The 22,019-nt window shown below is 40.7% G+C and overlaps 1 non-coding gene across 1 annotated transcript; it reads right to left on the bottom strand.

Moving 5' to 3' along the window:
• Positions 1–1,238: 1,238 nt before the first annotated feature.
• On the bottom strand, positions 1,239–1,345 carry LOC122744772. The gene has a single exon (XR_006355119.1). It is a non-coding gene; the product is annotated as a U6 spliceosomal RNA (small nuclear RNA).
• Between the last annotated feature and the right edge of the window lie 20,674 nt (positions 1,346–22,019).

Below are 22,019 nucleotides of genomic sequence, written 5' to 3'. Positions count from 1 at the left end.
TCCCTGCTGACATCATGGGTACCAAGGGGGCAATCACTATATCATCCTCAAACACCAGAGTCTTCAGCATTTAGTACATATTTGAGGAAGTATTTAGGAAGGCTTTGCACATATATTAAGGATGGTTCCCACTGCTTCATGGAGTATATACCTATCCTCCCAACAAACCCCCATTCCATCAGTAAAATAGACAAAGAGGTCACCTCCAGAGCATGGCATAAGGTGGCTGAAGGAGAGAAATTCATACCATAAATTAGGGTTCTTTTAGACATAAAATATTTGGAATACTTGCTGTGGGGAGTAAAAACATTTGCTTTCCTTTTTCACCAATCCCACCCTTGTATAGATATTTATCCATTCACACCTAAAATATTGCAACACCCTTTTGATTGACTTCTCTTCCCTGAGCCTCTCTCAAGTCCATTTTCCATTGCCCTACCAAAATAACCTTCCCAAAGCACAGGTCTGACCAGGTCACCTTTATGTACTAAACTGCAGTGGCTCACTAGTACCTCAAGAAAACAAATACAAAATTCTTATTTTGGCGTTTAAAGCCCTTCACAACATGACCCTTTCCACCTCTGTTAGGGTTTTTATACTTTAGTACTGTCTGTAATCTGAAGGTTATTCTAAGCTCCTTTGTGTTCATCAAATATTACACTTGATCTCTCAACTCTGTACCTTTTTCACAAGTTATCCTTCATGACATCCTGGAATATCTCAATATCTTAGCCTCATTTTGTTGTTGTTAATTGTCTTCAGTCATATCTTACTCTCCATGACCTCATTTGGGGTTTTCTTGGCAGAGATGCTATAGTGCTTTACTATTTCCTTCTTCACCTCATTTTTACAGATGAGAAAACTAAGGCAAACAGGATCAAGTGACTTGCCCAGGTTCACAAAACTAGTAAGTGTCTGAGGCCAGATTTGAACTCAGGAAGATGAGACTTTCTGATTCCAGTTTCTGCACTCTATCCATGGGGCCACCTAGCTTAGCCTTCTTATCATCCTTTGGGTCTTAGCGACCCAGACCTTTTTCTGGGAAATTTTGTATTTTCTATGAATCACCCCCCTTTTCAGTTGCCTTTATTTTTTTTTATTTTTTTATTTTTTTGCATATAAGGTATTTTATTTTTTCCGTTACATGTAAAGATAGTTCTCAACTTTTGTTTATACAAGCTTTACAATTTCAGATTTTTCTCCCTCCCTCCCCTCCCTCCCCCCCTCCCCTAGACAGAAAAAATATGGAACACTTCACGAATTTGCATGTCATCCTTGCGCAGGGGCCATGCTAATCTTCTCTGTATCATTCCAATTTTAGTATATGTGCTGCCGAAGCGAGCATTGCCTTTATTTTTTAATCTTTCCCTTTTAGAGAATAAGCTCCTAGAGGGTAGGGGTTCTTTTCCTTTTTTTTTTTTTTTGTAATTGTCTTCACATTACTTAGCCCATTATCTGACACGTAATAATCACTTCATAAAGACTTTTCTGGCTGAGTCCCCCTCAATACTAGTTCCTTTCATCTGAGATTACATTCCATTTACATAGCATAAATCTTAGTAGTTCAATAGAATGTGGGCTCTTTGAAGACAGGGGCCATGTTTTCCCCTTTTGCCACACCCTCAGTGCTTGGTACAGTGACAGGGCACACAGTAGGCTCTTTCTAAGTAATTGCTGACTTGACTGTCATAACTAATTAAAAATTCATTGTGTACATTCATTAAGTGCACTCTGAATGCAGGGTTCTGTCCTCATTTTTGAGGATACAAAGATAAAGGTCCTGCTTTCAGATATTCCAAAATCTTCTGGAACATCTCTTTCAACCAATTTCCAGTCCAATGGGGATGGGAGAAAAGTGTCAATGTGATTGTGACTATACAGACTTTCTTCACCATGTTACAGTAGCCTTCTCAGCCTGGGTGTTCACTCTGTTACTGATGCCCCTTCTTCTAATCAGTCAGTTTCTCCCAGAAACTCTATTTTAAAGAAAATTTCCAGGCCAGCCATGTCTTCCTTATTCTCTGGGCTCTGCTCCTGATTCTTCAGAATTTCTCCATCATCATCCCCCATCCTATCTTAGGTATGATCTTCTCCTATTTCTGCTTCCTTTTATATGTTGCCTTCCCCCATTAGAGTGTAAGATACTTGAGGGCCAGGGCTGTATTTCTTTTTTGCACTTAGTGCAGTATCTGGCACATAGAAAGTGTACTTGTTGGTCTATGATATGAGAGAGTGTATGGTAAATGTAAAAGATCCAGGAAAAATGCTCTCTCTTCTGATATTCAGAAGAGGCTCCATGGAGAAGACATCATCTACAATGGGATTTAAAGGAAAGAAGGGCCTTCCCCCAAAAAGAGGTGATGGGGAAGAGGGAGCCCATTCCAGGCATGGAAAATATTCTGAAAAATCCAATGCAATTTTTTTCCAATAAGCATTAAACTGGACAGGGAAGGATGAGAATAGGCCGTGGAGAAAGAGGGTTATCCAGTTTGTTTGGAATGAACAAATTTATGAACGGGATTAGTATGAACAGAGACTGGGCAGATAAGTAGGACCTACACGGTGGAAAGTGTTGATAGCCAGAATCAGGAGTTTATGACTCATTTATTAGGCACTGGGGAGTAATTGAAGAATTTTGAGAAGAAGAATGGAAAGATTTGATGGACCGGAGGAATATGTATCTTTTAACAGCCTATCATACTACACTACCACTACTATACACCTATTCCAAAGGTCAGGTGAGTATGCTTAGTCATGGAGGATTAGGTTTATAGCTATAAGGAAAGTCAATAGGAAACTTTAACATTACTCCTATCCTCTATTTGATATTCTTTGTGTCTGGTTGCCTGAGGCATAGGACTAGATTATGGGTCCATATACACACATGGAGAGGAAAGATATAACACACTAATTTGCTATTGTCTTCTCCAGAGATTCCACAACCAGCAAAAACCAGAGTAAATACAGAGGGAAGCAAGAAAAAAAGAAAAACATAAACAAAAACAAGGCAGCATAAATGAGCTGCATAGGCTCTCTAGATCCTTCTCTCATGGTTCACTTCCATGCTTGTTTACATTTTGTACTACAAATGGCTCAAAAGATGCACTAGTGTAATAACTGTACAACAGGGCCAAACACAGTGTATACTTTACTTGAATAAGGTACTTCTCTACCTATGTTGGTGCTAGAACCTTTCTCCAACACACCTCTGATACATGGCACCAGTTGTATTCCTTCACCTCCATACCTTTCTTTAGTCAACATAAGCATTTTTGGCATTTCACCTGCACAGACTTCTTAAAGTGTTGTCATGACACAGAAAAATGGGATTTTCAGATCTTTCTAGTGTCTTTGCTAAATAATACTGAAGTAATCTTTGAGTAGAAAAATCTACTCAAAGGAAGCCAAAGAGAAAGCCTCCATCCCACAAGTAGAAAAATATTAATAAGAGAACCTTTAGTGGAAGTAACAAAAAATTAAAACAAAGTGGTCAACTATTGATTCAGGGATGGCTGGATGAATAGCCCGTGAATGTAATGGAACTGGATTGTGTATGAAGGAATGCTGAATACAAGGACTTCAGAGTTTGTGGGAGAACACATGAATTAAAGTGTAGTGAAGTGGGGCAGCTAGGTGGTGCAGTGTATAGAGCACCAGCCCTGGATTCAGGAGGAACTGAGTTCAAATTTGGCCTCAAACACTTGACAATTACTAGCTGTGTGACCCTGGGCAAGTCACTTAACCCCAATTGCCTCACCAAAAAACCAAAAAACAACAGTGTAGTGAAGCAAGAAGAACCAGGAAAACAGTAGATACAATGAAAACAATGAAAATGGAAAGGGTACCAATGACAATGCCAACAGCAATAATAAAAGTAAAAAACCAATAAAAACTGAATGCTGCAAAATTATAATAACCAAACTTGGTCTTGGAAAAGATGGATATGAAGACATCTCTTCCTCTCTTGACTTCAAAAGGTGCAGGGCCGTGGGCAGGGAATGCTAAATGCAACCATCAAACTTTTTCCATATGTTGGTTAGTTTTGATGAATTTTCTTCCCTTTAAGTTTTTTTTTTTTAATTATAAGTAATGTCTCTCTGAGATAGTATGAAGAGAGGGACACTGAGGGAATAGAAATAATTATAGCAACAATAGCTAGCATTTCTACGGACTTTAATGTTTTCGTAGCACGTTACAAATTGTGTCTCCTTTGATACAACCCTGGCAGGTAGGTGCTATTGTTACCCTTATATTACATATTAGGAAAGTGAAGCAGATCTGAACTGCATTCCATCCTGAAGGAATTGCTAATTATGACATAAAAGCTCATTTGGTGGCAAGGATATGAATTCTCTATTTACTAGTAGAGTAATAAATTCGAATAGAGTATCATTGTAGCATTTAGTTCAAAACAAGTGACTTGGCCAGGGTCGCAAGTGTTTGAGAATTTGAAGCATTCTGAGAATGTGAAGGCAGAATTTGATTCCATATATAGCACTTTATCCACTATACCATCTGGATGCCTCATGATGTAAAAACAAAAACTATCAATTAAAAAAAATTAAAAGAATTGGAAACAATGAGTTTCCATTCATTGGAGAATAAAAATAATGTTATATTGGATCACTGGCTAAATTTGAAAGACTTGTCTGAATGGTAGTATATAAATAGGAGAGAGTGATATGCACGACAAACAATAATGTAAATGACAAGAACACTAAATGAAACTTAACATTAAACAATTTCAATGATCAATCTTGGCAACAGGGTCAGATGGTAGAGCTCTAGCTGGACTTGGAATTAGGAAGAAATAGACTAAAATCTGGCCTGAGGTATAAACTATTTGATCCTGAACAAGTCACTTAAGTATTCTGGGCCTCAATTTCCTCATCTGTAAAATGATGGGATTGGACTTGATGACATCTAAAGTCCAATTCAGGTCTAAATCTATGATCCTAGTGTGAGATTTAAAATTGGATACAAGAGCATTAAACTCCCCTTTAACCTTTCCCTTATATATCTCCCAGACCAGTAAGTGAAAGAAGCCTCTGAGCTTTAGTTAAAGCTTTAATGTTTGGGAATTAATTAGCCAACAAAACAAGGTGATGTTGATTAAAGAGATAGGAAAGTAGAAATACAAATAAATAGTCTTAGATCTAAGCTTAGTCTATATTCCGTATAGAACTCACGAAAACCCCAAGGCCACCTCTGAGGCTGAGAACCCCGTCAAGCACGTGCTGTTACGGAGGACCAGGCCGATCACCAAGGACCAGGCTGTCGAACCTCAGTCAGCGTCTGTGTGTGCAGAGCAAGCCAGCGGGCAAGGAGAGTGGGAAAAGACCTCACTTCCATTCTCTCCTTGCCTTTAAGCTCGCACCCCAGAAGTGGAGTGCTTAGCAGACACATGAGCGGTTCGTCATGGTCTCCTCCCCGAAAGGGTGGTCCTTCAAAAACTGGCGTCTTTCAGTTATCCTAACTGACTGTTAAAAGCTTTCACTTTTTACCGCACTAGTTAGTGTCCTATGATCTCAGAAAACAGGTTATGAAACCTCCCTCCCTCTCAGCAGACAAGTGGAGAACTATGGAGCTGAATGTTGCATACACTAACAGAAATGGTCACTGTATCTGTTGTTTTGCTTAACAGTTTTTCTTCGTTAAAAAGTGGAGTTTGGTACTGGAGGGAGAGAAGAGGAGTAATATCCACATGCGACTGATGTCAAAATATTTTTAAGAGGAAAAAAAAGATGGAGAATCTAGAATATAGTATTCAGAGACAAGATTGTAGACAGTTCTTTAGCTGGTGTGGCCCTCCCCTCTCCTCCTGTGCCTTCAAACCCTAAAGTACTTCCTGGCACTCAGTTCTGAGAGAAATGTTAATTATGACACTGATGCTCATTTGGTGGAAAACATATTATTTTTCTATTTACTAATGGAGTAATAAAATCGAACAAGGCATCACTGTAACATTTAGTTTGAAACAAGTCACATCTTTCCCCCCCCTGACATTTGTTTGCTTCAAATGCTTAAAAGTTATTAATATCATTCCTGCAGTATCTGCCAACCTAGCTTTAGTTGATTCCCACTCATGATCAATGAGGACAGCTGCCAGGAGAAAGACAATGCCCCTTCTGTGACCATTACTATAGATTCGGATTCATTAGTGTAAATTATAAGTGAGTCTAGGGCTGTATGGTCCTTTCTCCAGAATTAGACAGATTCTAGAAGAGAGGTCATTTATTTACTAATGTTGGCTTAAAAACAAACACATAAAATAAAATTAACTCATACATTAAAAAAATTAAAGTAGTAACAAATTTAAGACAGAAGTTTAATTCTACTTTATGTTGGGACATTTAAAAAAAAAGAGATTCCATTTTCAATGCTCTAGGTTATAAGCCCCTGGTACTGAGTCTTCCATATTGTAAGTTAATTTCTTAGGGCAGTGCTTTACATGCATAGCCAGGCCAACCCTATGATTGATCAGAGAAGCCCCTTAGGTGTATGACCCCCCTCTAACCCCCCTAGGGATTTCCATTGGGATTGTGGATGTCATTCCTCACCTCTGATGATAAAATTTCAATTATCTTCAGTACAGGGCTGTGGTAAGGAAACTATTTTTCAGATTCAAAGGTGCCATGGGAATGATAACTATTAAAATGTGAAGATAGAATTTCAGAAGTTATGAAGGGATTTTAATGGCAAATGTCTTCCTTCACCCCAACTTATATTTTTAATCCTGTTATTCTGGGAATCATGTAATACTGCGATCTCTGAAACTCCCAAGTCCTGGTGATGCAAATTGGTTAGAACCCAGCATGAATGTGTGCTGACTCCATTATGTATAGACTCTAATAGAGAAGTAATTCTCCCAGCACTTGGGATAATCCTTATCTGTCCAACTCGTTAATAATTATAAAGTATTTAGCATAGTGCCCGGGACATAGTAAGTTCTATATAAATTTTAGCTTTTTCCTTTCTTTCTTTCTTTCTTTCTTTCTTTCTTTCTTTCTTTCTTTCTTTCTTTCTTTCTTTCTTTCTTTCTTTCTTTCTTTTGGGCAATGAGAGTTAAGTGACTCGCCCAGCGTCACACAGCTAGCAAGTGTCAAGTGTCTGAGACCGGACTTGAACTCAGGTCCTCCTTAATCCAGGGCTGGTGCTTTATCCACTGTGCCACCTAGCTGCCCCCATGTCCAATTCATTGTTTAGAAATTCACAATTGTCTGGATTTAGACTGCCCTTGATTGATGGACTGTCAAAGGCTCTAGCATAATTTATGTACATACTTCAGTAAAAAAATCTCAGAGAGCCCAACTGCCCATGGCCACTCAAAATCAGCTTCAAAGTTATAATCAAAGCTGGTTGACTGAAATAGAGTGTGTGCCTTCATCTCCTATTCTGGACCAAAGTTGAGATCTTGGTAACAATGGCATAATCAGGGTATTGTCATTGTCATAGTGGATAGAGTGCTAGAGTCAGGAAGACCTAAGTTCAAATCTGCCTTTAGACCCTTACTAGCTTTGTGACCCCAGGCAAGTCATTTAATCCTGTTTGCCTCTGTTCTCCCATCTGTAAACTAAACTAGAGGAGGAAATGGCAAACTACTCCAGTATCTTTGCCAAGAAAACCCCCAAATGGGGTCATAAAGTATAAGACATGACTGAAATGACTAGATAACATCAAAGACATGCTATAAATTATCTTAATTAAATTGAATGTCAAACTTTGACATGTCTTCAGTTCCTAAATAGGACTGGAAAAGTGAGTCATCTAAAGGGCAATAGGTGTTGTGTGTAAATGGACTAGGTATTTTACCCAGGAAAAAATGCACACAAAAAGCAGCATAAGACCAATAATCAAAGAGAAGATGACCAGAAAAATGAGGTGAGTCAACTTTATGGTCAGAGGTAGGCATGACCAGTAGGCAGCCTACATGCTATACATGTATTCTTGTAATATTAAAAACTTAGAGGAAGGTCCCCAACATATGGGGTGGATATCTAGTAAAGAATTCATAAGAAGACAGAGGGAAGGGTGACACTGGATGAGAAGGCATGGATGGGCAGTAATATGCTCAGTTGGAAGTGTAATGATTGGAATGATGCCACTTGCTGGAGATTTACTGCCGGACTCTCCACCATGAGGAGAAGGTGTCTGAGGGCAAGACATGCGGCTCTTTGGTGTCAGGAAGTGACGTTTGCTTGTGGGAGGAAGAGGGGGCGAGGCTGGCATTCTCACTCTCTTTTGTCAGGACTCTGGTTGAAAGTGGAACTAGGAATGCTTTCTCCCTTTACCAAATTATTATTCTCCTTAATAAATGCTTAAAAGTCTAACTCTTGGGGGCAGCTAGGTGGCACAGTGGATAAAGCACCGGCCCTGGATTCAGGAGTACCTGAGTTCAAATCTGGCCTCAGACACTTGACACTTACTAGCTGTGTGACCCTGGGCAAGTCACTTTACCCCCATTGCCCCGCAAAAAAAAAAGTCTAACTCTTGCTAAAGCTTATAATTTACTGGCAACCACCCATTAGATATTTTAGACAGACTAGTCAGAATTTTAGCCCCTTACAGAAGGTTGGAGGAGAACAGAGAGCCATTCAAAGATTTTAGTGTAACTCTAGTGATGGTCATAAAGGTCCCCAAAGTATCCCTAAACTCCAAAGTATCCCCTCACTAAGTTGCTCACTATCTAGAATCTTACCATTATACACTCACTCGTTTAGATCACCTCTCTACTATCCCTTTGTAAATAAGATAAGGGCAGCATGAGTACGGCTGTTATGTATATGCTGTTAGTACTATATCTGTTGTGAATATTTCTTACTACAAGAGAATACTCATTTCCTTTACTATATTTTAACTAGGAGTTTTTCCTCAAGAAAGTTGAATGTTCAAATGATTTATCACCTTTTAGAGAAAATTTGAGAGTTAGAGGGCACCTTTGTGCTCTCCTTGACGATCTCTAAGGAGGGAGAACCCACCATTTCTCAAGACACTCCCTGCCATGTCTGGACAGGTTCAATTGTTAGAAAGTTTTTTTCTTCTGATATTAAGCCTTTTTGAGGTAACATCTGCCCATTTTTCCTGTTTCTGTTCTGTGGAGCCAGAATAAGTTTGATCCCATGAGGAAGTATTTTGGTTTGGAAAATTCTGGGGATGGTGAGTGGAATCTTGAGTGAGTAGATTGAAATATACCTTCCAGTATCAATGACACTTTATGTGACTTTTGGTAAATCTCTTAAGCTCTTAGTGCTCTAAATCACAGATATCAAACGTAGCCAACAGGCCACAAGCTGCCCCCAACACTAGCAGTGGGGCTGGAATCAGATTAAAAAGGAATTAGGAAATATTTAACCAAATAGAGCACTGGGCCTGGAGTCAGGAAGACCTGAGTTTCAATCAGGCCACAGAAATTTTACTGGCTACATGACCCTGGCCAAATTCTTAACCTCTGCTTGCCTCAGTTTCTGCAAATGTAAAATGGAAATAATAATAGTATATGATTCCCAGAGTAATCATAAGGTTCAAATGAAATTTTATTTGTAAAATACTTAGCACTGTGCCTGGACCATAGTTGGTACTTAATGAATGCTTATTTCTTTCCTTCCCATGTCACATAACTACTTAGTGGCAGAACCACTTGAAATGAGGTCCCTATTATACTTCATAAGGTTATAATTTCAGCATCTCAAAAAGAATGTGTAGTTCATCAGCCTTCAAATAACCTTGGGCTCAAGCCAAAGAATCCACTTACTGAATTGAGATGTATTTTATAAGTCAATTCCATTTTATGGTCATTTCTTAAGAGCAGAATTGGTGCCAAGCATTTATGCTACGTACTGCCAATATAAGAAACAAAAAACCCCAAGCAGTCTTAGTCCTCAAGGAGTTTCTTTCTTTGGGGGATACAACATGTTCACAGAAGATGAATGACAAAATATAGACTATGTTGTTTATTGAATTTACATTAATTTTACTTACATTAATTTTTATCATTTATATTAATGCAAATTTAATTTTAGGAGAGGGGAGGGAGATACTTGAGTTCCAAGATTATTCAGATTTCTCACTTTTCTATTTTTTTCCTTTAAAATATTGATTTTTGTGTGTTTATTTAATTTTCAATTCTGAATGTATTGTCTTTCTTCTACCTGGAATGCTGTTTCTTGTAAAAAATAAAGGAACCCCCCACAATAACTATATCCATGATTTCTTTGGCATACTCAATGACAGACAACACTCTGTCGCCAATGTAGCTATTCTAGGTATACTCTTAGAGAATTTCCTGGGGGGCATTGGGAACCTAAGTGACTGACCCATATTGAGTATGGGTCAGAGGTAGAATTTAAGCACAGATTTTCCCGATGGACACTGGCTCTCTATCTTTGACTCTTGGGATTCAGAAATCTTTTACAAAAGGGAAAAAAATGAGGAAACTAGTTTTTTTTGTTTGTTTTTATTTTGTTTGTTTGTTTGTTGTTGTTGTTTTTTGCGGAGCAGTGGGGGTTAAGTGACTTGATCAGGGTCACACAACTAGTAAGTGTCAAGTGTCTGAGGCAGGATTTGAACTAAGGTACTCCTGAAGCCAGGGCTGGTGCTTTATCCACTGCACCATGTAGCTGCCCCCAGGAAACTAGTTTAACAAACTGAACAACATAACATTCTGACCTTATTTTTATGTTATAGTACACACCCATAGTTCCTCACCCATGCAAAGAATGGAAAGATGTTAATTTTTTCATCTCTTCTGCAGGACCAAGATTTCATCAAAATTATACAGTATTCATATTCCTTTTTCCTAAACCCAATAACTTTTCCTAACACCAGGTATCTGGCTCTTCCATGGTATTCCAGACAATAACAGACATTCTGAAATGATGCTCTTATGAAAAGATGGCCTTAAGGGAGCATAACTCAATACAACTCCACCAGGACTGAAAACAAATAATGTTTTCTTGATCCTGGTTGAATCATGTCATTAGAAACACAGTAGAAAGACCTCTGGATTTTGAGTCAAAAGACTTGGGTACAAATTTTGTCTCTCTTCCTTACAAGGGTGTGATCCTGGGCAAGCTTTTACCTCTTTGAAACTTATTTCCTTCCCTTGCAAAATAAACACTTTGGACTATCTGAACTCTCACGTCTTTTCCAGATTTAAACCAACTATTTAATAAACTGAGGGAATCAGCAAAGATCTCCATTGAACTATCTAACTTCTTCACCTATGGATACCTTGAGATTACCAGAATTTTCCATCTTTAATCAGTAGAATCTAACCTTGCACTGTCACCTTAACTGGGGTTGAGAAAATAATTTAAGCACTTTCATCCTCCAAATAGCCTATACAAGAAAACAACATTCTATTATTGATTTCAGAAATTAGGGATGCATTTGAAATTCTGCAAAGAAGGCATTTAATCTGAAGGCTGGGTATTGGATCTTGAACTATAAATTTCAAAAATGTTAATGAATCTTCTGATTAAACATTCAAGTCCAAAGCCAGGATGGGAGAAGTTCCCTAGTGTCCCTTCTTCTTGGAATCCAGCTGGGAAGAGAAAAAAGTCTAGGGAAGGAATGTGATATCCAATAGAGATTTGTAACAGAAACAAGTGATTAGCTTTGCTTCATCATTACCCTTTTTCCTGATCTACTTTCCAAGGTGGTCCCTTTGGTCATGAGTGACTAATTTTGAGATGTCTCTTTGACTTTCTCTTTATACACACACTCAGATGCTAGGTCAGTTTCGCTATCATCCCTTCATAGCATACTTGAGACATAGCTGCTTCCCCCACATAATAGGTCTTCAATAAGATTATGGAAGGTCATTTGTCACGAATGTTGAAAAGTTCTTTTTCAGGTGTGTAATTTAAAATTCTAAATGTGGGTTCTAATCTGTTCCCCCAGTTTTGGGGGAAACTGACTAAAATCACTGATAAAATGAGTTTAGATTTTTAAGAGTTTATTGAAATATAGAAAGAGAAAGATTGAGAACAGAATTCTTACAACCTCACAATCCTATCTTTCCTCAGCTCCTCTCTGTCTTTCCCTGCCATCGCCACCAAGTCAGGAACGAAAAAGACAGCGCTCCTTGAGCAGGCTCCCCTTTCATCATTCCTGTCCCCTCCAAGAATGGGGAGGGTCTTCAAGCTGGTTGGTTGATTGGGCCAGAAGTTCAACGTTTTTTTAGATTCTGAGAACCATGCTTTCTTAAGTGCTCTCAAGTACCAGTCAGATGTCCTTAGAATCTAGTCAATCCAGTCAAATCAGCCAGTAATCCACTGGGGTGGGCTCCTGAGTATCTGCCAAATCTCATCTATCACATTTCATTATCTTCACACAGGTATGAATTAGGTAGCCTCTAAGATTGATTTAGGACACAGCATGGTTCAGTGGGCAAAGTCAGAGCTCTCCCTTTAAATCCTGGCTCTGTCCTTATCTTTGTGTGACTTTGAATAAGTCATTTATAAACCTCTACAGGCTCTGATTTCTTCATCTTTTCAATGTGACATTATATGGTTTTTAGGTCCCTTATAGCTCTGAATTTATGATACATTGAACGAGATTTTTTTTACTCTGTGCCTCTCTTATGAAATATCCAGTCATTTGTTGGCAGAAAAAATTTAAAAGAAAAACTCAAAAGTGAGCTAATATTGCAGCAGCCAACCACCAGTGAAATAAGGTAAAATATTCATTGTGTGCCACAAAACACTCCACAAAGAAGACCTGGGTTCAAATCTCAGCTCTACAATTTCCCAAATGGAAAGCTTCTCATCTCGGAGCCTCAGTTTCTTCCTCTGGAAAACAGAGTTTGCAAAATGTGATTTTAAAGTCTCTTCCAGCTCAAAATTAGATAAAGCACATATTTAACTTCCTAGAGCTATTTAGAATGCACATCTATTATTCTAATATGATTTGGTTGCAAACTTTATTAAATTTGCAAGACGTAATGGCTTGGGAGGTGTAGGAGTTATTTTTAGTGCATTTTTTCTGTTCTGCAAGATGATTTGATAATAAAACAATTGCACCCAGTTCTCCATAAATGTTCAGCTGCCCTCTGGGGGACAGGTGTTTCCCCATTTAATAAAGCACTAGCCCTCTTTGTGTGGCAGTTGCCCTGATGCATTTGAGTAATGACAGATGATTAGGGTGATGGATAGCTATTTTTAGAGCTGCTAATGAAGGAGGAGGAAGCCAATTTACCCAGATCACATCTGCTCTTCCAATGGCAATCAGGTGGAAAGAAAGCCAGATCGGGAGTTGGAAGGTTCAAGTCCTATGTCTGCTATTTCCTACTTGGAGCAACCTTCACCTCTCTGGGATTCAGTTTCCTTATTTGTAAAATGAAGGTTTGAAGCTCTGTTGTCCATACAGTCCCTAGCTCTGATACTAAGACTTTGTTGTTATTTTTCAGTCATTTCAGTCATGTCTGACTCTTCATGGCGATATTTGGGGTTTTCTTGGCAAAGATAATGGACTGGTTAGCCATTTCCTCTTCTAGCTCATTTTACAGATGAGGAAATGGAGGCAAATAGGGTTAAGTGATTTGTCCAGGGTCACACAGTTAGTTTCTGAGGTCATATTTGAACTCAGGTCTTCCTGACTCCAGACCCAGCCCTGTATTCAGGGAACCATCATGTAGCTAACTTGGATTGGAGCTAATACATTTGACAACACTAAGGATTTGATGGTACTCTTTGTCTTTTTCACATCTGCAGTGACTGTGGCCATTGAGGAGTGGGATCAGTGGAAGTAAGTGCCAAGGCTACTATGGTGCTTCTGGGATTGCTACTCTGCATAAGGGTGGAGGATGGAGTTGGGGGGAACAAGAAGTTCACCAATTTAGAATTTCGAGTGAATGAAGGGGGCTAATGTGAACCAATTCAAATTTCTATAGTCTTCTTAGACTTACAAGGTACTTTCCTTACAACATGCCTGTGATACCTAGGGTATATTTGGCCTCATTGTACAGTTAAAGAAACTAAGTCATGGAGAAGAAATGTGAATTTCCAAAGTGACTGAGTAGTCAAGCACTTTGGGTTCCAAATCTGGGCTTTCCCCATCATATCACACTGTTTCCCCATAGATGATTTTCACTGATGTGGGCATTCCCTTCATAGAGGTGATGACAACCCTTCCGGACTTCCTTGAGAGTACACTCTTGACAGTCACATTTTGATAGACTGATTATAGTAAATAGAATTCTGGACCTGAGGTCATGAAGGCCTCCCTTCAGATCTAATTCAAATCCTTCCTCTAAATCTATTAGCTATTACCTTGGGCAAGTTACTTCGTTTAGGTCTCATTTCCCATGACTCTACAATGAAGGGGCTGTATTAGATGCACTCCATAGTCTCTTTAGTCCTAGAACTATGATCCCAATGACACAATACCTGGTGGCCAAACCTCTGGAGGCCTGGCCTCCCCAGACCTAGAGGAGTGACTTCTTCCACAAGCAATACACAGTCCATACTTGGGCCTGCATCCAGGGCTTTGCCAGCTTGGTGTCATCTGCCAGAGTTTGCCTTCAGCTGACACAGTAAGGATGATAGCAAACATCTAGATAACATTTCAAGATTTTCAAAGTGCTTTCCACATACTGTCTTTTCCCCCTTACAATAACCCTGAAAGGCAAATATTATAGGTAGTTTTATACTCATTCTATAGATAAGGAAATTAAGTGAGAGAGAGCGCAAGTAACTTTCCCTGGTAATATAAGTATGGACTACCAGCATGAGCATTTGAATCAAGGTTCCTCACTCCAAGGCCAGGGGCTCTTTCCCCTATATAACATTAGTTCTCCATATAAAGGGGATAATTTTAAACCTTAACCTTCTACTGTGATTTTAACTGCAAAAGATCTCCCATCTTGAAAGGTCATTCCCCCATTAATTAAATGAGGAGGTGAGATTCTGATGTCTAAGAACCTTCCAGATATAAATCTATGAGCACTAGTTCTGAAGCCAGATATTCTATGTTCAAATCTTGCCATTGTTATTACTTGTGTTACCTTGGGCAAGTCATGTAAGATTCTGGGTCTCAGTTTCCTCATCTATAAAATGTGTTGGGAGGGAGAGACCCTGAGGTCCCTTCTAAGAACTTATGATTCTATTCAGGAAGGAATTGTGGCATGGCACTGGGAGTGGGCTAACCATAATGGATTTGAATTCTCCTTCTGATACTTATACCTATCTGACTGTAGCCAAGGGACTTTCTTTTTCTAGGTCTCCGCCTCCTTATATGAAAACATTAATGTAATATGATTAGCTGTTCTTTAAGCTTTCTTTCAATTTACATCCTGTGTTGAGAAGTGTGGTGTAATGGATGTCCTCTGTACCTTGAGCCAATAAGAGATGGGTCTGAATCCCAACACTGATACTTAATAAAATAATAATAATAATAACTACCTCTTATAACATGCTTTAAGGTTTGCAAAGCACTTTACAGTTGTTATCTTATTTGATTCTCACAACAACCTTATGAGGTAAATGTTATCAATGTCCCCATTTTTTAAATGAGGAAACTAGCAGAACAAGATTAAGTAACTTGCTCAGAATCATACTAGTAAAATGTGAGAGACAGAATTTGAACTTAGTTCTTTTTTTAAAAAAGATAGTTTTCAGCATTTGCTTGTTTATTCATTCATTCATTCATTCATTCATTTATTTTTTACTTATTTACTTATTTATTTATTGTGTGGGGCAATAAGGGTTGAGTGACTTGTCCAGGGCCACACAGTTAATAAGTGTCAAGTGTCTGAGACTGGATTTAAACTCAGGTCCTCCTGACTCCAGGGCTAGTGCTTTATCCACTGCGCCACTTAGCTGCCCCAACTTGGCTCTTCTTGACTGAAAATCCAGCCATCTAACTATTCTGTCCTTTAGTTATGAACTGAAGGACAATTTATATCCTGACCCTTAGTTTTTACATTTCTAGAATATGTATAACAACAGCACTGACCTCACAGGATTGTTGTAAGGATAAAATGAGGCAATGTCCATCAGGTGCTTTGCAAACCTTTTACAGCTCTGCTTATCTGCAGGGGTGTGCTCCAGGCAGTTCCTATAAACTCTAGAAAGCTGCACTTTAAACGAGTGTTAAACATTTCCACCTCAGAAATAAGCAAATGCTATACAGATTAGACATTGGTTTATTGTTCAGTCAATTTCCTCTAAACATAAGAAAGCAAAGGAGAAATGTTAATTGCTCAGATTAAACTTAAAAGTGTGTCTTGAATACAGTTTTGATTGCAAAGTAAATTGTTAAACATTTACCAGTGTACTTCGATGTGTTATTGTTTTGCACAACCACATTTCTTTTCTTTTTAATTTTTCAAGTGTGTGTGCTTTGTCTCCCCAATTAAACCACCAGCCCCTTCACTAAGGGTTATGTTTATATGCTATATGTAGGTACTACATACTACAGATTGGGCAGTCCAGTAGGCATCTCAGATACTATGTGCAGAGTGGCTGCCCAGTATGTCATAGGATCAGAGACTTCTAGGTGGGTGGGCAGGACCTTAGAAACTATACAGTACAAAGCCCTCATTTTATAGAGGAGGAAGATGAGTCCCAGGGAAGTTGGGTCACATTCCTAGGGTCATATATCTAGTAAGGATTGGAGGTGGGATTCAAACACAGGTCTTCTGACTCCAGAACCTTGCTCCTTCCACTGTTCTATGCTGCTTCCTAAATATTTGTTGAATGAATGAGTAAATGAACTACCTGTGTAGACAGGATACCAGTTTACATTTCTAGAACATCTCAAAGTGTGCAAAATATTTCTCCCACAACAATCATTTAAAAACATTTTTTAAAATCTTTTGCAGGGCAATGAGGGTTAAGTGACTTGCACAGGGTCACACAGCTAGTAAGTGTCTAGTATCTGAGAATGGATTTGAAGTCAGGTCCTCCTGAATCCAGGACCAGTGCTTTATCCACTTTGCCACCTAGCTGCCCAACAATCCTAATAAGTATAGGAATTAAGGGACCATAGATTTTGAGTTTGAATTGACTTGTGAAGTCATTGATTGCAACTCCTCACTTTATAGATGAAGAGATAAAGCTTCTGATATTTCATGACTTGTCCAGCTACTCACACAACTAGTAATTGTCCTGTGTGAGCCTTGAATGATTAGGGTATCTTTTAAATTTCTAGCTTATTGGATTCAATAAATGAATGAATGAATGAACATAGAAGTTAATTAATTAATTAATTAATTATTTTTTTTTTTTAGTGAGGCAATTGGGGTTAAGTGACTTGCCCAGGGTCACACAGCTAGTAAGTGTCAAGTGTCTGAGGCCAGATCTGAACTCAGGTACTCCTGACTCCAGGGCCAGTGCTCTATCCACTGCGCCACCTAGCCGCCCCCATTCATTCATTTTTGACTGGGTAAAAGAGGCCATTCTTTGCCTCTCTTCTTACTTAGCCTAGATCACTGAAAAGGCATTGCCTCAGGCAAACTGAAGCCTGGGAAAGACCTTATCTTAAAAATGCCAGTCTTCCACAGCATCTGGGGCCATCTCCACTTGTCCTGATCTGTATCTTGCCAGTGGACTCATATGGCTCTGGTGGAGATAATGAAGCTGGTGACCTTGCATAGCCCTCCCTTACTTAAATACAACTCACTGCCAGTCATGACATCACCTCCACATGTCATGGTCCTCATTGAGAATGAAGGACAAACAATAATGACAGTTTATAGTAGCACAGAAATGGCTTTCTCAAGATCCCTGACACCCTCATCTTTTTCTGTGGCTACTCTGCCTGGATGCAGCCATCAGTGAAATCAGCAACAGTCGAGTTTGTTGTATCTATTTACCCAGCACTGAAGCTTTGCCATGAAAGGAAACTGCTGCATTGACCTGGCTCTATCTTGGCTGTGAAAAGCTCTGACCTCTGGGCTTTTCTGTCCAAAGCTGAAATGCTCACCCTTGGTCTTTGCACAAACATGCAGAAAAAATAGATCTTAGATCAATTCATCCAGCCATCAGGAAGGTCGAGTGAAGGAAGCTAGGTGCTGCAGAAAATATTTCTTGTGGTGGGACAACAGAAAAGGCTGGGGGGAGGGAGTGTTGCCTGGCATTCGTTTCCAGAACAGTCAGCCTTGGCTGATGGTCTCAGTAATCAGAATGAAAGGCTGATGCTTACTGAAATGAGGGCAGAGAGGCAGGCTTTCAATTTCTCCACAGCTTACCCTCATGACCCCCAAAATGTGTTCTCCCAATAATATGGATCATTAGGGGATTTTAGATCCAAATCTGGAAGGGATGTCAGAAGCAACCTAGTCCAACTCCATTTTACAGATATGGAAACTGAGGGTGAAATATGTTGCATATAGGTGGCAAGCTTTAGAATCTGGATTTGAACCTAGGTCCTTTGCCTCCAGAACCAGTACTCCTGACACTATTTCATAATATCTTGTAACATCAATTACATCAGCCAGAAGTGGAGAGCTCTGGAGCAATTTCCAAGGTTTTTGAATGGATGGCAGCAAGTTGGGGTTGCTGAAAGCATTCCAATTCCAACAAACATCTATTAAGAATATACTATGTTTTAGGCCCTGTGTTAGGTGCTGTGGATGCACAGACAGAAGAAGAGTCCCTCCAGTTAAGAAGCAATGGTTCTATAGCACAGTGGGCACTCTGAATGTGAGCTTACTTGTCAAGCTTTCCAATAACAGAATACCACTTTACATTTCTAGAGCACCTCAAAGTGTGCAAATACTCCCACCCTAACATAGCCTTAATGGGTTAGATAGGCTAGAAATCAAGGGATCATAGGCTGTTGATCTTGAAGGGTCTTGTTCTTTTACTGATGAGGAGATGGGGCCCCAGACAAGTCAGGACTTGTCCAGGTAAGTCACACAGGTAGTAGCTGTCTGAGTCAGGATTTAAGTCCAAGTTTTCCTGATTCTAAATCTGGTGCTCAATCTACTATACCACCCTGCTTCTCAAAAACTATTATGCTCATTTTACATATGCAGAAAACTGAGGTTCAGAGAAGTCGGGGGCTTGCCCAGAGTTCCACAGGAAGGAAGTGCCAGAGACAAGACTTCAACTCAGGCATTTCTGATTTCTAGGGCCAATATTCCTTCTAATGCATGACTGTCTCCACTGGGTAATACAAATAAATGACATTTATAATTGCTTGTGTCATGGGGCGCAGAGCACCCCAGAATTTCTCTGGGGCACACTGAGGAATCTTCTCCTTGAGAAACTAAACCAGAGGACAGATAACGCCTAGAGGAACCAAATCGGACTGAGCTAGCTTGGGATTCCTACCCTTCATTCCGGTCTCCCTTATCCTGGGGAGATAAGTTTGGGTGTGGCTTCGGCCTTTGTGTTCTGAAGAGAGATCCGTAGCCACCCCTCACCCAATTCCTCTAGTCACTACTAGTGGGGGATGGTCCTCCACTCCTCACCCAATTCCCCCAGCTACCACCAGTGGGGGATGGTCCTCTCTCACTAAAGGAACTTTTCATGGGCAGATGGTCCACCCCCATCAGTCCTCTATAAAAGTACCTTCCAGTCTCCTGTTCGAGGAGATTTGGTACCTCTGAGCCATGTGCTTTATGCCAAATCTCCCCATGAAAAGTCTAAGGATTTCTTTCATGGTTTCCCTCCCCCCACCCTTCCCTTCCCTTGCTCCTAAATAAACTATCACCTTGTTCTAACTAAGTTTTGTGTGCAAGAGGGTGTAATTCTTTAAAGAGGAATTCCCAAGAACCCCAACCCCAACCCGTACCCCATTTTCCCACTATATCATCTGGCGCCCGAACGTTGTAGGGACGTGGGATTTTCCTCTTTCCTCTTAACACACAAAACTGGGGGGTGGGAACCTCCCTTCTGGGTTTCCTTTCTCCCTCTCCCGCCTGACTCAACCTCCCGTTTGAGTCACAGAGAGGTAGAGAGAGGGTCAGCTTTCGCACGCGACAGTGGAGGGCAGCCTGAGTCTCCCTCCCTCGCTGAAAGCTCAAACAGACGTCTGGACCACGCTTGGCACAGAACCTGGAGGTAAGACCCTACCTTCTGGGTTTCTCTTCTCCCTCTCCCACTGGACTCAACCTCCCGTTTGAGTCACAGAGAGGTAGAGACGGTCGGCGTCTGCACGACAGCAGAGAGCAGCCTGGGACTCCTAGATGTCCGAACCGCGCTAGGACCCTCAGACTACACGTTTCTGGGTAAGAACATTTATGCTTATGTGTCTATCCCTTACCAGCTCTCTGCTCTTGGTTCAGACTATTCTCCTTAGACAGTAGTTATGGGACAGAAAGGGAGTGTTCCGAAAAATTCACCTCTGGGGTGCATCCTAAGAGATTGGACTAGACTGGAACTTAAAAACCTAAGAAAGAGATGTATGATACATTTTTGTAACAATTTATGGCCACATTATCCTCTAGGAAGTGAAGGAAATTGGCCTGTACACGGCACCCTTAATTATAATACCATCTTGCAATTGGACAAGTTTTGCAAGCGTGAAGGGAGATGGACAGAGATTCCATACGTATCGGCTTTTATGAGTTTGAGCCAGAAGTCAAAGGGGAAGGATGAGGTCTCCTTGCCGGTTGAGAATCACCAAAAGCCCAAGCAATTAGCTAACCCTTCAGGCACCTACTCTGAGACCTCAGCCTCCCCTCCTCCTCAAACTCATTCCCTACCTGTTTCTCATTCCACTCCTTCTCCGCCTGCTTCCGTACCTATGGGTCAACCACAGTCATATCACTCTATGACTGAGACCTCTCCTTGCCCATCGGCTGATCTCAGAACCAATTCCCTGTGCCACACGGGGAGTGGATATCAGTCTCCCTCTATCCTGCTCTACCCCATTTACAATCGGGGGGAACTCCAATATGTTCCCATTTCTCCTGTTTTTTCCATTCAGCCGACCCCATCTGCTTTACCTAATCTGCAGTTACCTACGGCTATCTCCCTTTCCCCATCTCCACCCATGCTGCAGCCAAAGACTGTTTCCCCTCCCCCACCTACTCCACAGCCAAAGGCTGTCACCCCTCCCCCACTGGGCCCTGCGCCCAATCCTCTGTCTCCACCTGAGCTATCTCCTCAACCCAGGTCTTTACCAGTGTCTCCCACTACTTCCCTGCTTCCATTAAGGGAATTTCCCATTGGGAAGGGCACAACATTAAGGCGTGCCCCTTTTTCTATAAGCAGGTTATCTCAGATTAAAGAGAAATTGGGGAGCTACTCAGAGAACCCCACAAAGTTCATAGATGGCTTTAAGTCTGTGACACTGGAGTTTGACCTTTCCTGGACTGATTTGCAAATTATTCTTGCCAGCTGTTGTACCCCTGATGAGAAAAAACAGATTTGGGACCTGGCTGTACAAGTTGGGGATGAACACTCGCAGGTTGGAAATTGGGTTGGGGTCCCTGGTTTTACAGCTGTCCCGGTCATAGAACCGAGATGGAACTATGCTAACAGGGAAGATAGGGCTCGTAGAAATCACATGGTCACCTGCCTAGTTGAGGGAATGAGAAGGGGGGTTAAGAAACAAGTCAATTATGGAAAGGTGAGGGAGATAACACAGGGGTCTGATGAAAATCCTGCTGTCTTCATGAGCCGCTTAGCAGACTCTCTGAAGAAATATACTAACCTAGACCCCCAAAGAGATGTAGGAATTACTGTCCTCAATATTCATTTTATCAGCCAGTCTGCTCCTGACATTAGGAGAGAGCTCCAGAAGTTAGACTGGGGTCCCCAGATCCCATCCTCACAACTCCTTGACATTGCTTTTAAGATTTTTAATAACAGGGACCTTGCAGTAGCCAAAGAGAGAGAAAAGATGGCTCGTGCCCGCTCCATAGACCAAGCTTCTATAATAGCAGCCGCCATCACCACATCTGCTACCAGCAGAACTCCGGCTGGCCGAGATTCTGGCAGCTGTAGTAAACCGGGACACAGAAGTGGGGGACGCCGCACGAAGGTGAGGTCAGCTCTCCTACCTCTTTGTCCCCAGGGCAGCACCCAAGAGATCGGCTCTGCAGCTTGCTCTCCTGACCAGCATCG

This window comes from Dromiciops gliroides, chromosome 2 (assembly GCF_019393635.1).
Source record: "Dromiciops gliroides isolate mDroGli1 chromosome 2, mDroGli1.pri, whole genome shotgun sequence".
Classification (NCBI taxonomy): Eukaryota; Metazoa; Chordata; class Mammalia; order Microbiotheria; family Microbiotheriidae; genus Dromiciops; species Dromiciops gliroides.
Note: the sequence above shows the minus strand (reverse complement) of the source record. Positions and strands in the feature narration are given on the sequence as shown.